Here is a 14,719-nt window from a genome sequence, read left to right on the forward strand (position 1 = left end):
GGCGGGAGAGGCTCAGCTTTCCCTCATCACCTGCTTCTCTGGTTCCCAGAATCTTCCACAAGGGTGGAAGCTTCTGGAAAAAAGACTTTCCTCTTGCCCCTCTCTCTGGCCCATATTTCCTGCCTCACAGCCCAAGCAGCTCCTCTGCTCTCTTCCTCCCTGAAATGCCTTCTGCACCCAGCTGCTGCCCTATCAGGTCTAATTCTTGGAAGCATGCTCTTCTACATCACCTGGAATTCTGGTGAAGAAACACCTTCCCCTCATTTCATCTCCCCACTAGTTAAGTCTTTGCCCTCCTGGCCAAGAGAAGCCCATCAACTCCCTGTGTTACTCAGGGCAACCCCACACCCCCCACTGTCCTCCTCTCTCTTCTGGGTTAAGTGGGGTTCTTCACGAGTGCTCGCGAGGTGGTACAAGGCCCTCCATCACAGTCAGTCCGGAGTTCTGAGAAACCTATTAGCTCTGAGGTGTAATCTACAGTTCTACAGTTCAGTAAGAGGAGGAAGACACACGCAATCACATGCCCTGGTGAGAGGGGGCAATCAGCTACCAGGCACCCTTGATACACTCCCCCTACACCCCCCAGTGTCCTCTGCCTGCCTCTTGTCTGTAGAGAAACTTTAGCCTCCTAAGCCTTCCCGAAGCTCCAGAGAATAAATTAATCAGAGAAGTGAGAAAATGTAGAAAGAAAGGAAAACAGTCAAGCAAGACAAAATAATAATAGTTTAGCCATTAAACAAAGTCAAGAACACTTCGTTCCTCCTCAAGGGCTATAGATAATACTCTGAGCCTTGTCCTTTGAGTTGTTTTGCAGATACTGAAGCTCCCACCAGGTGGGAGAAGTTAACTGCATGCTACCCACAAGCATGCAGACCTCAGACCAGTTAGAACCAGATGGTGGATGATGTGGACTCCCGATTACCTCACCACCCACCAATCAGAAGAATATCCACGAGCTGATCACACACTGCACCACCCACCTCCCTCACCACCTAAATTTTCTTCTTTAATCATTTTTTTAATAGTACGATGTCTTCAAGGTTCATCCATGTATTTGCCTTGTCAGAATTTAATGTCTTCTTAAGACTGAATAATATTTCATTGCACGGATAGACCACTTTTTATTCAGCCATTAATGGGCATTTGGGTTGTTTCCACCTTTTAGCTATTGTGAATAATGCTGACACGAACATGGATATACAAATATCTGTTCTAGACCGTACTTGCAGTTCTTTTGGATATATACCCAGAAATGGAATTCCTGGATCACATGGTCATTATAATTTTATTATTTTTTAGTAACTGCTGTGTCATTGGCAGTGGCTGCACCATTTTATATTCCTGCCAGCAATGCACGAGGGTTCCAGTTTCTCCACAGTCTTGTCAACACTTGCTATTCTCTGGCATTTTTTATTTTTATTTTTTTAATTTTTTTTTTGCGGTACGCGGGCCTCTCACTGTTGTGGCCTCTCCCGTTGCAGAGCACAGGCTCCGGACGCGCAGGCGCAGCGGCCATGGCTCACGGGCCCAGCCGCTCCGCGGCATGTGGGATCTTCCCGGACCGGGGCACGAACCCGTGTCCCCTGCATCGGCAGGAGGATTTTCAACCACTGCGCCACCAGGGAAGCCCCTTCTCTGGCATTTTTTGTTTTTTGTTTTTGTTTTTATGAGTCATCCTTTGTGTGTGAGGTGGTATCTCACTGTGGTTTTGATTTGCGTCGCCCTTAATAATTAGCGATGCTGAGCGTCTTTTCATGTGCTTATTGGCCATTTGTATATCTTCTTTGGAGAAATGTCTATTCAAGTGCTTTGTCACTTTTCAATTGGGTTGATTGTTTTTTGTTGTTCTTGGGTTAATATATATATTTTTTAAATTAATTAATTTTATTTATTTATTTTTGGCTGCATTGGGTCTTCGCTGCTGCACGCAGGCTTTCTCTGTTTGCGGCGAGCGGGGGCTACTCTTTTTTAGGGTGCGCAGGCTTCTCATTGCAGTGGCTTCTCTTGTTGTAGATCACGGGCTCTAGGCCTGCGGGCTTCAGTAGTTGGGGCGCACGGGCTTAGTTGCTCTGCAGCATGTGGGATCTTCCCAGACCAGGGCTCGAACCTGTGTCCCCTGAATTGACAGGCAGATTCTTAACCACACCATCACCAGGGAAGCCTTTGGGTTAATATTTTTTGTGTGGACCTTGTGTTGGTTGCTTTTTCTCATGGCCCAGCTTTTTGGGGGAGATTCAAATAGGGAAGAAGCCTGGTCTGTGTTCTAGACTAGTAGAACTGTGCTTTCTGATCTAGAACCTTCTACATGAGTGTTCAGCCTTTATTTCTCCTCAGGCAATGGAATTGGTCAGTTTTCAGATTCTTCACAAGGCAGGTTCTTTTCTCCTTTCTGTCTCGAGGACAATTACTTCCTACAAATATGACTTGTCTTACTACGTTTCCTCATTTAGTCTTATCTTCAATGCTTCTTGGAACCAATCCAGATTTAGTGAGAACTTTATTCTTACTATTTTTTAAAAAAAGGATTTTAGGGGGTTCCCTGGCGGACCAGTGGTTAGGACTCAGCGCTTTCACTGCCATGGCCTGGGTTCAGTCCCTGGTCAGGGAACTAAGATCCCACAAGTGGCACTGTGGGAATGCCCTCCTCTTGAAGAGACACATTTTTTTCCTGAAAAATCTGCATTCATCGCCCACTTTTTCTGAAATCTGCAATTATCAGCATCCTCTCCCCTTTTCTCCCCCAAACCTGATCCTTCCCATTGCTTTTGGCATCCTTTTAATCTATTTTACCTAGTTTTCCTAATTTCTAATAGACGGTGCCTGTATCATTTCTTTGTGGCTTTGGATAATCGCTAAGAGAAGAGACACTGATAACTTTACACCAGAAGTTCTTGCAAAAATTTCTGAGCGTTTTCATCCTGGCTCTTGGGCAACTTCCTCGGAGAGTCTTTAAAAGGTTCCTTTTGGGGCTTCCCTGGTGGCGCAGTGGTTGAGAGCCCGCCTGCCGATGCAGGGGACGCGGGTTCGTGCCCCGGTCCGGGAGGATCCCACGTGCCGCCGAGCGGCTGGGCCCGTGAGCCGTGGCCGCTGAGCCTGTGCGGCCGGGGCCTGTGCTCCGCAGCGGGAGAGGCCATCCATGGGTTTTATGTGAACTCCCAGGCCTGAGTCACTAGGTCTCAGCTCTGTCTGAATCCACTGCCTCTCTGAACGGCTATGGGGTCTGTTTTCTCCTTTCCGGGGTGAAGCTGCATCTCTTCTGGGCCAGGACCCGTTGTCATCTGTAGAGAGAGAAGTGCCCAGGAGCCCTCGGAGGCACCATGACTACAGCCCTGACTGGAATCCACCCAGGAAACCCTCCCCTTTCCTCGGCAAATTCTCTTGAGCGCAGAGCACTGTCTTGACCTACAACTGGTGACACTGCGGATTGGGGAGTGACTCGGGCCCTGGTCGTGGGCGATCCCAGCTCCTAAAGTGAAGGTGAGGGTCTGATGTCCCATGCCTGCCCTATTTCCCATGAGACCTTCCTACAGTTACAGACATCTCATCCTGGGTCCCTTAGTTACAGGGACCATATTTTATGAACCCCCAAATCAGAATGTATATTCAGAGCAGAACGCAACATCTGTGTTAGCCCCTCTGGCTCCCGCGGCTCTCAGCTGGCAGCCTCCTGTGGTCAGTTTGGAGGACTTTGCCTGGTTGTGCAGTCAGGACCCCCCAGAAGTGCCTGAACTTGGCCTTGGTCCAGCCATACCTCCTTACTCAGTGGCCCTTGACGGAGGTATTAGCACAAGAGACAATGGCAGAGGGAAAGCAGAAAGCACATCCTCTTCTCCTGGTTTGGACCTGAATCTCCAGAGCAGAGTCTCTAGCAAAATGGATTTAATGATGGGCTTTCAGTCCAAGAGAGCCTCTCCTTCACTCCAAGCCCAGGCTCAGGTTCCAGGGGTGCACTGGCCTCCAGCTGGTGAACGGGGAAGGGAGGGAGGAGAGATGAGGGCGCGAGGCAGAGAAGCTCAGCCAGCAACCACTCCTCGAGGATGGAGGAGGAAGCAGAGAGATAGGGTGCCCCGCATTTGTGTGAGGGCCTGAGTGGCCAAGGCCGGGGCCAGATGTGTCCCCTCAGTGTCAGGGAATCTAAGCCAGGGGAGTATGATTGATGTCTTCTTTGGGAGGACGGAGGCAAAGCAAGCTTCTTCCCAGGTAGTGGGATATTTTGAGCTTTCCCAGCAGAAGATACGTTGTAGCTGCAGAAATGTGATGGAACACGAAATAGGATGACTCCTGAAACTAGCTGGGAAACTGGTGAAACACGGTCAGGGTTCTATTTCACCTCTACTCCTGTGTATAAATCACAAACCTCTCAGAGAATATTTATTAAAACGGTAAGGAAAGGGCCCATCTCCTGGAGACCCAGCAGCACCGCCTCAGTGCCATGGGCCTCCCACCCCCATCCTTTGACTTGATTCTGCTTCTTCTCTGCCTTAGTCCTATTCACTCCCCCAAATAAAACAGAGGTCTCTCCCAAGATCTATTCTAGGCCAGGACAGGGGAGAGAGTCAGTCATGATTCAAAACATAAAAAACATAGTATCATGAACTAGGAGCCCTTATTCTAATGTGTCCCCAGTAGCTGTCATTTACCAGGTACCAGCAGATAAGAAAGCAGAGACATTTCTACCTTCCAGAAGCTGTTCTGGGCAGCCATGCTGAAATCTATTCACCATGCCTGCCTGTGAAGAATATAAAAAGAGAGTAAAGAAACAAAAAGCAGAATTCCTAAAGTAGGGTGACGTGAATCAAAGTCGAACAATGATGACCATAAATAATAATAATTAATATTAATAGCGTTAATAAGTAAAGAGCATCAAACTGGGTGAAAATCAGATTGGAATAATTTTCTGCCTACCAGTGGTATCCTGAAATAAAATGCCACAAAAGGCCAAAATAACAGGTTAGAAAAACTTGTCACATATAAATTTTTAAATAGATGACAATATTAATATTTAACAACAATTTATCCAACCTTTGTACCTTTGTTTGTCTTACTAGGTGCTCAGCAGTGTTCCTTGCACTAAATGACTTTTATCCAAGTTGGAGATTTTATAATGCTAAAAGAGTGAGTCATAAAGATGTCGCTTTTTTTTTTTTTTTTTTTTGCGGTACGCGGGCCTCTCACTGTTGTGGCCTCTCCCGTTGCGGAGCACAGGCTCCGGACGCGCAGGCTCAGCGGCCATGGCTCACGGGCCCAGCCACTCCACAGCATGTGGGATCTTCCTGGACCGGGGCACGAACCCGCGTCCCCTGCATCGGCAGGCGGACCCCCAACCACTGTGCCACCAGGGAAACCCCCGTATTGCTTTTTATTATGAAATCAGCACATGATTCTTGGAACAAATTTCAATAAGACAGATGAGTGAAAGGTACAAGTGTGGGTCTTCCCTCCTGGCAACCTTCCTCAGGCTGAGCCTGCTCAGCTGTATCTCCTTCCAGAATTTTCCCCTAGTCTTTTGCCACATGTTCAATACTTAAAAAAAAAAAAAATCAAGATCATATTCTTCAACATTTTTTCTTTTACTTAATATATCCTGTGTCTCTTTCCAGGTCAGTTCATATAGATTTGCCTTGTTCTTTTTCACGTCCATAAGCCTTTATTTTGGGGCTTCCCTGGTGGCGCGGTGGTTACGAATCCGCCTGCCAATGCAGGGGACATGGATTCGAGCCCTCATCCGGGAAGATCCCACATGCTGCGGAGCAACTAAGCCCGTGCGCCACAGCTCCTGAGCCTGTGCGCTAGAGCCCTTGAGCCACAACTACTGAGCCTGCGTGCCACAACTACTGAAGCCCATGCACTTAGAACCTGTGCTCTGCAACAAGAGAAGCCACAGCAATGAGAAGCCTGCACACCATAACGAAGAGTAGACCCCGCTCATGGCAACTAGAGAAAGCTCGCACACAGCAGCGAAGACCCAACACAGCCAAAAATAAATAAACAAATAAATAGACATACATAAGCATTTATTTAATACTGATGTCTTTTAATGTAAACAGTCTCCCTGCACGGATATTTCAAATTGATTCCATTCTTTTTTTTTTTTTTTTTTTTTTGCGGTTCACGGGCCTCTCACTGTTGTGGCCTCTGTCATTGCGGAGTACAGGCTCTGGACGCGCAGACTCAGCGGCCACGGCTCACGGGCCCAGCCTCTGCGCGGCACGTGGGATCTTCCCGGACCGGGGCACGAACCCGCGTCCCCTGCATCGGCAGGCGGACTCTCAACCACAGCGCCACCAGGGAAGCCCTGCTTCCATTCTTTTTACCACTTCAAGGAACTGGTGAACATCCTTACATGTGTTTCTCTGTGTACATGCCATCGTAGGATGAATTTCTAGAGGGAGGGTACTGAGTTTCAGGCATAGGTACTTTTTATGTTGTGAGATACTCCACATCATCCTTCCAGAAGTTATATCATTTTATGCTCCAACCAAGTGTCCGAGGGTGGACATGCCCCTCTTTCTTTCTCAGCAACATAGGATGCTTTCATTGTTCTTACTTTTGCCAAAATGATCAAAGAAATGGTGTCTTGCTGAGGGTCTAAATCTGCATTTTTTGGTACTAATGATGTTAAGCATCTTTCCATATATTTACTGGCCGTTGTATTTCAACATCTGCGAAATGCCTTTTCAGAGGACATGAGAGACACCTGTTTACAGAAGATGAGAACCAAGTGCAGTTTGAAATGTCAAGGGTTTGTTATTACTTCTCAAGTCTTCAAAAAAGAATAGGCGTGGGGCTTCCCTGGTGGCGCAGTGGTTGAGAGTCCACCTGCCGATGCAGGGGACACGGGTTCGTGCCCCGGTCCGGGAAGATCCCACGTGCCGTGGAGCGGCTGGGCCCGTGAGCCATGGCCGCTGAGCCTGCGCGTCCGGAGCCTGTGCTTCGCAATGGGAGAGGCCACAACAGTGAGAGGCCCGCAAAAAAAAAAAAAAAAAAAAAAAGAATAGGCGTGGAGGAGGGCTGGGAGAGCCATTTTTCAGGAGTGGGGAAGAGAAATGAAGTCACGTTTATGACTCACATTAACAACTTAAAAAAATCAAGAGCATCCCATGAAGATGTGGCAAATGTAAGGAAATCTGTAAGTTTTTTAAGCTTTCAGAAAATAAGCAATTTTCATGCTACATACATTGTCCCAGAAATAGAAAACACAGTATGCTACTGAGTTTATTCTGTGAAGCAAATATAACACTAATAATAAACCTTGATTACAAGGAAAGACAACTATAGCTCATTCTCATTTGTGGCTCTAAGATGAACTTACTGAACACACGAATAGGAAATATAAATCTACAACATACTGATGCAAACTTCTGCAATGACAAAGTTGGGGGTTCCATGAAATATAAGGATAATTTGATATATGGAAATTTATGCACATAATATACTACATTCATGGGATAAATAAAAAAGGAAAATTATCACCATCCATTAGAGTCTGAAAATTCAGCACCTAATCCTAATAAAATATTTAAATCTAGGAATAAAACATACTGCCTTTTCATGAAGAGAAGTGGTTTTTGTAAACTAGCGGCCAACAATACTGGGAGTCAATTTCATAAAATTAAATAATTTAGGAATTCAAGCTAACCCAATAAAGTATGGAACCAAAATAAGAAAAATAAGTACTGAAAAAACAGGAAAGAAAATCAGCATTAGCTATTCATGAAATATTCATTTCATAGCTATTACAATTAGGAAAAATTCAGCAAAACAAAAGGGAAGTATTAAAAGTGAATAATATTTCTACAGAGTAGATAAACAAGTTAGAAAACACAGCATTATATTATTCATAATCGCCTCAAAACAATTTAAGGTATCAAGGAAATAATGTTGGCACGAAATGCAAAGAAGTAACAACTTTTACTTAAAAGAAAAATGAAAACCAGAAGCCCTGGGAGGCCATAGGGTGTTGCTAGATGAATCAGGAATTATCTTCAGACCTTCTCAATGGTCCCCATCCGCGAATGCAACAGCAAGCAACTTCCTTCATCGAGTTTAACTAGAAAGAGAAGTAGCCCCCAGCCCCTGCACGGGAGTTCCTCTGCAAAGAACTGCACGAAGCCAGAGAACAGAGCAGGACCCGGAGGACCTGCAGGACCTGCAGGACATCAGAGTACAGGCAGCAACCAGAGCAGGTTATATGAAGGACTCATAAGGGTGACAGAAACATGAAGACCCCAACGTGCCACAATAAGGGAGCGTTTCTATAAACATGAAGGTACAGCCCCTCTTGATGAAATGGCATAGAGTCACCAAAAATATCCTTATGACAACTGTGTAGCGATAAGAAAAATACTTGTCTTATAAATACTACATTTTAAGAGTCAGACACACTCTGATAAGTACGTAATAAAAGCCATGCAAAAGAGAATATACATTGGAGAAACAGCTGCAGGTAAGTGAATAAAATCGAGGGATATGTTGGGGTGGTATTGGGGGTGATATTTGTCAAATTTTAATGAAAATGTATTTAAAGGGATTTTTGAGCAACAAAAGAAGCTTCAACAGAAGAAAGAATCTTTAGACGAGGGTGACTGTGCAATGCTGCCTGTGTTGGGGAGGAAAAAATAATTTGTTCTCTACTCTTCTGCCTTCTTGGCTGAAACCCCGGTAATAAAAGTCAGATTAACCAGAGAAAAACAAACAGAAGCTTATTAACGTATATACTTCATGCACACATGAGATATCCAGGGGAAAATGAGTAACTGCTCAAGGTGGATTGGAATGCAGTCTTCAATACCATTTTAATAGGGAAAGGGGATGGGGGAAGTAGACCTCTTAGGGGAGAGTAAATGATTCTTAGGAATGGTCCTTAGAAGAATAGATGGCAGATGTGATAGTTTGTGACAAAGATTCTCTGGGTGTGGGGTTGCCTTCTCTCCGCTCCTGTGATGAGTCAATTTTCCCTGGTTGATGAAACTCCTGGGAGCCGAATCTATGACAATTGAGTTCCTTTTGGAGGATCTGTCTTTAGGCAGATAAGGGGAGTTCAGAGAAAGCCTCTCTCTGCATGTATTTATTCATGTGCTGGCAGCTCAAAATAATCAATAACCAAATAACCAAAGCAGCATGTTTTGGGGTGTCGTATTCTGCTACCCTTCACCTATCTGGTTAAAACAAACAATTAACCAACTAATGATCTCCTCATCTCTAGGAAGGCTTTCTAGAGACTGGCCAATCCTGCCAGAATTACAGATGGTAGAGGGCTGGACAGAATGATTATTCACTTGCTCTCTGGTTTACAGTATTATAAATGACATGGCTCTGATCATATTTATGCCCCTCGTTAGCTTATTGGATGATTATCAGAACGCTTTTGTGACTTAATATCAAAATTTCAAAAGTCCTTCACCAATCTACTTTACCACCAGTAACCTAAGAGATTACCAGTTTTACTACATCCTAGTTGGCGTTGAATATTATCATAGTTTGTTTGGATACAGTCCTTAGACAAAAGTGATGTGACATTTTTGAGACGCTAAGATTCTTGAAGTATTCTAACCTTGCTTTTTTAATTTCCAAATATTATAATTAGATAGTCCACTTTCCCAGGGCATTGTTAAAGCTTTTTGGACGGAGATGACTAGAGAAGAAATACACTGGCTACTCTTTGAGCCACAGGCTTGGGAGGAGATGATGGAAAAAACTGGTTTGGAGATGTAATCATAGGAAAGTGATGTCTAGGGGAGGAAGGTACCAGAACATGAGTTTTGTGAGGGCAGGGATTGGGCTGATACACCAACCACCAAAATCCTGGCATCTAGAACAGCGCCTGGCACAGACTTTGCACTTGGTATTAGAAGGAAGGAAGGAGGAAGGAAGGAAATCTGATTGTTAATACCCAAATTTTGTTGCTATGCCGTCACCATCTTCATAATATGAAACCTAAGAATGTGTTCCAGCAAAATTGGCCGAAGAGCTGATCGTACAACCTCATTTGCCTCCATTTGCATTTGGAGATGTACCAAAAAAAAAAAAAAAAAAAAAGAAAAAAAAGAAAAGGATTCACACATTCTCCTAAATAAAAAATCCCTTAGGAAAGTAAATAAAAAACCTTTGGTAAGGGACTTCCCTGGTGGCACAGTGGTTAAGAATCCGTCTCCCAGTGCAGGGACATGGGTTCGAGCTCTGGTCTGGGAAGATCCCACATGCCACGGAACAACTAAGCCTTTGCGCCACAACTACTGAGCCTGTGCTCTGCAACGAGAGAAACCACCGCAATGAGAAGCCCACATACCACAACGAAGAGTAGCCCCCGCTCGCCACAACTAGAGAAATTCTGCACGCAGCAATGAAGACCCAATGCAGCCAAAACAAAACAAACAAACAAACAAAACAAAAAAACAACCTTTGGTAAGCACATTAACAGGTGTCCAAACACCTGGCCTGTTGGATGATGGATTCCTAGTAGAAGAATTTGCTGCATTTTCCCTAGTCATCCAGAACACTCCTTCCCCAGCCTTCCTCCACCCTTGACCAAGCCGTAAGAACATCTGGGTCTGGCCTTGAGATCCAAACTGCTGGGACTTACCTTTCCATGACCTTCAGACTCTCCAATAGCACTCAGCTGAAGCGTTAATCTCATAATAGACTGCTGCCTAACATAGGCTGTACTGCTGTTGCTGAAGGGTCCATAAGGTTCTACAAAATGAGTTGCAGGGCTACTCCAAGCTCTTAAGTTATACGATCTTCACAATCATGCAAACTAGAGTTCTCCTGCCCTTTCAGGACAGGAACAATGTATTCTCTGTATCTGTGACCTTGGCCTGGCCTCCTTCCACTCTTTAGATTCTTCCCCCACGGCTCCAGTTAATCCTGAGATAGTGCAAAACAAAGTCCTTTCCATTTGCTGCTGGCTGATGAACCGGCTTTGGCTAGAGTTAATTGGGTCACTTCCAATGTGCCTGTGCACATGTTTCTCTACCGTCCTTGAGTGAAGGAAGAGAGATTTTTCTTTTCTCAGAGGAATATTGTCCCAATATATGTCCTCCAGCAAAGGAGGCAGACGAGAGGCTTCCGGAAAGCTGTAGTCCTAGGTTCTTACCCTAATTCCATCACTACCTGGCTTATAATCTAGGGAAAGTCACCCCACCCTTGGGACCAGCTTTTTCCTCTGTGAAAGAGGGAAAAGATAACCAATTACCTTCTGTGTTGGGCTTTCGGAAAGCATCACGGACCAATGGCAACATTCTTTCTCAAAGAGCCTGGATGCAGCATCACAATTTTTCTTGTGAAAATGGTCCAGACACCCTTACCAAGAGTGGCTGGGAAGTATATGCTTCTTTGCCATCTATGTACAGATGAGCTCTTAAGATGTAGGTTGGAAAGGGGCTGAACTCCTAGGCGTACAGAGATATCCCAAAGAAAATGCTAACTTAGCCTTTTTTTTTTTTTTAAATTGAAGCATAACTGATGTATAATATTATGTAAGTTTCAGGTGTACAATATAGTGATTCACAATTTTTAAAGACTTTATTCCATTAATAATTATTATTACATATTGGCTATATTCCCTGTATTGTGCAATATATGCTTGTAGGTTCTTCATTTTATACATAGTAGTTTGTACCCTTAATCCTCTCCCCCTGTCTCGCCCCTCCCTTTTCCCTTCCCCTCACTCATTCATTCATTCATTCAACAGGTTTTAATTAAGTGGGGCCTTGACAGGGGCCGAGGATTTAAGGACGCGTTCCGAAACTTGTCTGCATGTTGGCATCACTTGTCAAGGCTTCAAAAAATACTGATGAGTGGGTGGGTCCTACCCCCCAACGACAGGGATTTGACTGATCTGGGACATGATCCAGACTTGGGAGGTTTTCAAGGATCTGCAAGTAATTCCGTTGCGTTCGGGAACCACTGTATTAAGGCGTGGGGAGCTTCCTTCCGGCTCTACTGCATCAACAGGCTTTTACTCTTTGGGTACATAACCTAGCTTCTTGATAACCAGGGGAAGTTTTGGGGGGTAAAGTGTGAGACACAGAATTCATCTTCCAGAGGGTCTTGCCCACGTCTTCCCTTGCCTGTCACAGAGCACGAGATTAGGGCAGGTCCCGCAGGGCACCGAGGAGCTCGTGGGAAAAGATACAGTCTCTGCCCTAATGGCACTGGGGGCCCAGCAGGGGGATGGACCCCAGATAAACCGTTAACAAGGAGGAGGGGTAAATGGTAGGACACGAGGAGGACGAAGGGGACAGGGTGTGGCGGGAGCCCCTCAGGGGGGCACCTTCTCCCAGGATGGGCGGGCTGTGGGAGAAGGGAAGGGAGCGCCTGGTCGTGAGAAGCTGGTGCCTTGCAATGCTGTTCCCACCACGTGCGAGCCTGGGCCTGGGCCTTTGCCAGTCACCTCCCTGAACCCTCTCTGCCCGTTGCCTGCGTGCATTTCCAGCCAGAGGTGCCGTGCACTGAGTTATCTGACGTACACGTGTTAATCGAGCACCTCTGTGCCAGGCATCATGCCGGGCCCAGCTGTGAACGAGGCAGACAAGGACAGGGTGCATTAAGGGAGAGCGCTACCTTGCCCAGCCCTATAACGCCTGGGCGCTCAGGCAAATCTTTGGCGAGCTCCCAATGATGCTACAGAGATGAGTACGCTACTTCCTCTCCTTTTTGCCCTAGTTGGTCAAGCTGTCTCCGTGGAACAATACCAGACTTTAACTAAGAAAACTCGAGAAACTTCTGCTTGCGAAGATGCTCCCAGCAATGATGACAGAGGCAGGCCTGCCGTGGTCCCTGATCACCCCTGGGGACGCCAGAAACACCTGGGATGGAAGGGAAGTTTGTCAGAGACCAGATTTTCTGAGTGTACAGATGGGGTTGGAGACCAAGGAGACCTAAGTATTCATGTGAATTTCAACCGACGTTGGGACATTCAGAACATATGTATTTTCCAAATTGTATATAACTATACAGTACCTTTATGATTAAAATTTTTAAAAAACCCTTTATTTTAAAATCGACTATGCTCTCTCTGTGAGTCCTCCATGCCCCTCCTTGCCCCGCCCCCACCCCATCTCTCATCACGGGCGCACGGTGCTTCTGAGCTCTGATCTGCCTTCCCAGTGCCCTGAGAGGAAACGTCGGTGATTTGAGAAAAGCTGTTACTGAGAGATAGTTATCCCTTTATTGTAGCAGAATTTATAATCTTGAAAAATTGGACATGGTTGAAATGTTCCAACACTAGCAGACCCGTTAAATACAAAGCATTCATCCACTGGAGAGAACTCTATGTAGCGATCAAGATGATGTCCAGGAGAGTCAATAATTGGATTAACATGGAAAATGTTTATTTTAGCAAGTTAGGTGAACAAAGCAGGATGAAAATTGTATATCCACTTTCTCGCTTAGAACCTAACCAGGGGAAACACATCTCTCAAACCTGGCAGTAGAGAAAACAAAAGAAAACTCCGGCAGGAAGTAGAGCAAGGTCACACTGCAGCTATGGTTATTTAGGGGTAATTTTCGTTACTTTTCCCGTTTCCTTTGATGTAATTCCTATGATGCGAATTACTGTTTTATGAATTGGAAAGAACAGATAATATTTACATCAAAATTAAACAGTTTTTAAAAAAGAGGACCAACTCATGGTCTGCTGGTCTTAGCTTCTTCAATCAGTTGAATGAATACAGTCTCACCCTCTCTAGTGACAGAGGTCACAGTGGGAGGAGAGTGAGTGTGTTTTCATGGGAGGCCACGCCCAAGATGCTATAGCCACGGCTGAAAACCATGACACCTAGTCTTTTGGGGTTTTGGACCCAGTTCCATGGTGTGTGCGCGTGTGTGTATGTAGGATATCACCAAGCAATTCTGGACGCCAACAGGGAGTGGGCCTGGGGTTGCCGAGCTGTCCTAGGGTCAGGAGTGTTGTTGGCATGGGGTGCTGGGCTCAGGGAGATGGGGCAATGCAACAGTGAAACGTGATCAAGATTCTGCTCAACTGGGAGATTGGGGCTGACATCTATACACACTACCATGTATAAAATAGATCACTAATGAGAGCCTGCTGTACAGCACAGGGAACTCTACTCTGTGCTCTGTGGTGACCTAAATGGGAAGGAAATCCAAAAAAGAGTGGCTATATGTATAGGTATGACTGATTCCCTTTACTGTACAGCAAGAAACTAGCACAACATTGTAAAGCAACTACACTCCAATAAAAATTAAAACAAACAAAAAAGAATCCACACACACTCAGGACAAACGTGCAGTACACTTTCTTTTGAGCAAGATTTTTTTTCCCACTTATTTTCTTTCTTTTTTCTTTAGGATTTGTAAAGCAACTACACTCCAATAAAAATTAAAAAAAATAGAATCCACACACACTCAAGACAAACGTGCAGTACACTTTCTTTTGAGCAAGATTTTTTTCCCACTTATTTTCTTTCTTTTTTTCTTTAGGATTTGTAAAGCAACTACACTCCAATAAAAATTAAAAAAAAAAAAAAGAATCCACACACACTCAAGACAACGTGCAGTACACTTTCTTTTGAGCAAGATTTTTTTCCCACTTATTTTCTTTCTTTTTTTCTTTAGGATTTGTACAGCAACTACACTCCAATAAAAATTAAAAAAAAAAAGAATCTACACACACTCAAGACAAACGTGCAGTACACTTTCTTTTGAGCAAGATTTTTTTCCCACTTATTTTCTTTCTTTTTTTCTTTAGGATTTG

This window comes from Kogia breviceps, chromosome 12 (assembly GCF_026419965.1).
Source record: "Kogia breviceps isolate mKogBre1 chromosome 12, mKogBre1 haplotype 1, whole genome shotgun sequence".
In the NCBI taxonomy this organism is placed as follows: domain Eukaryota; kingdom Metazoa; phylum Chordata; class Mammalia; order Artiodactyla; family Physeteridae; genus Kogia; species Kogia breviceps.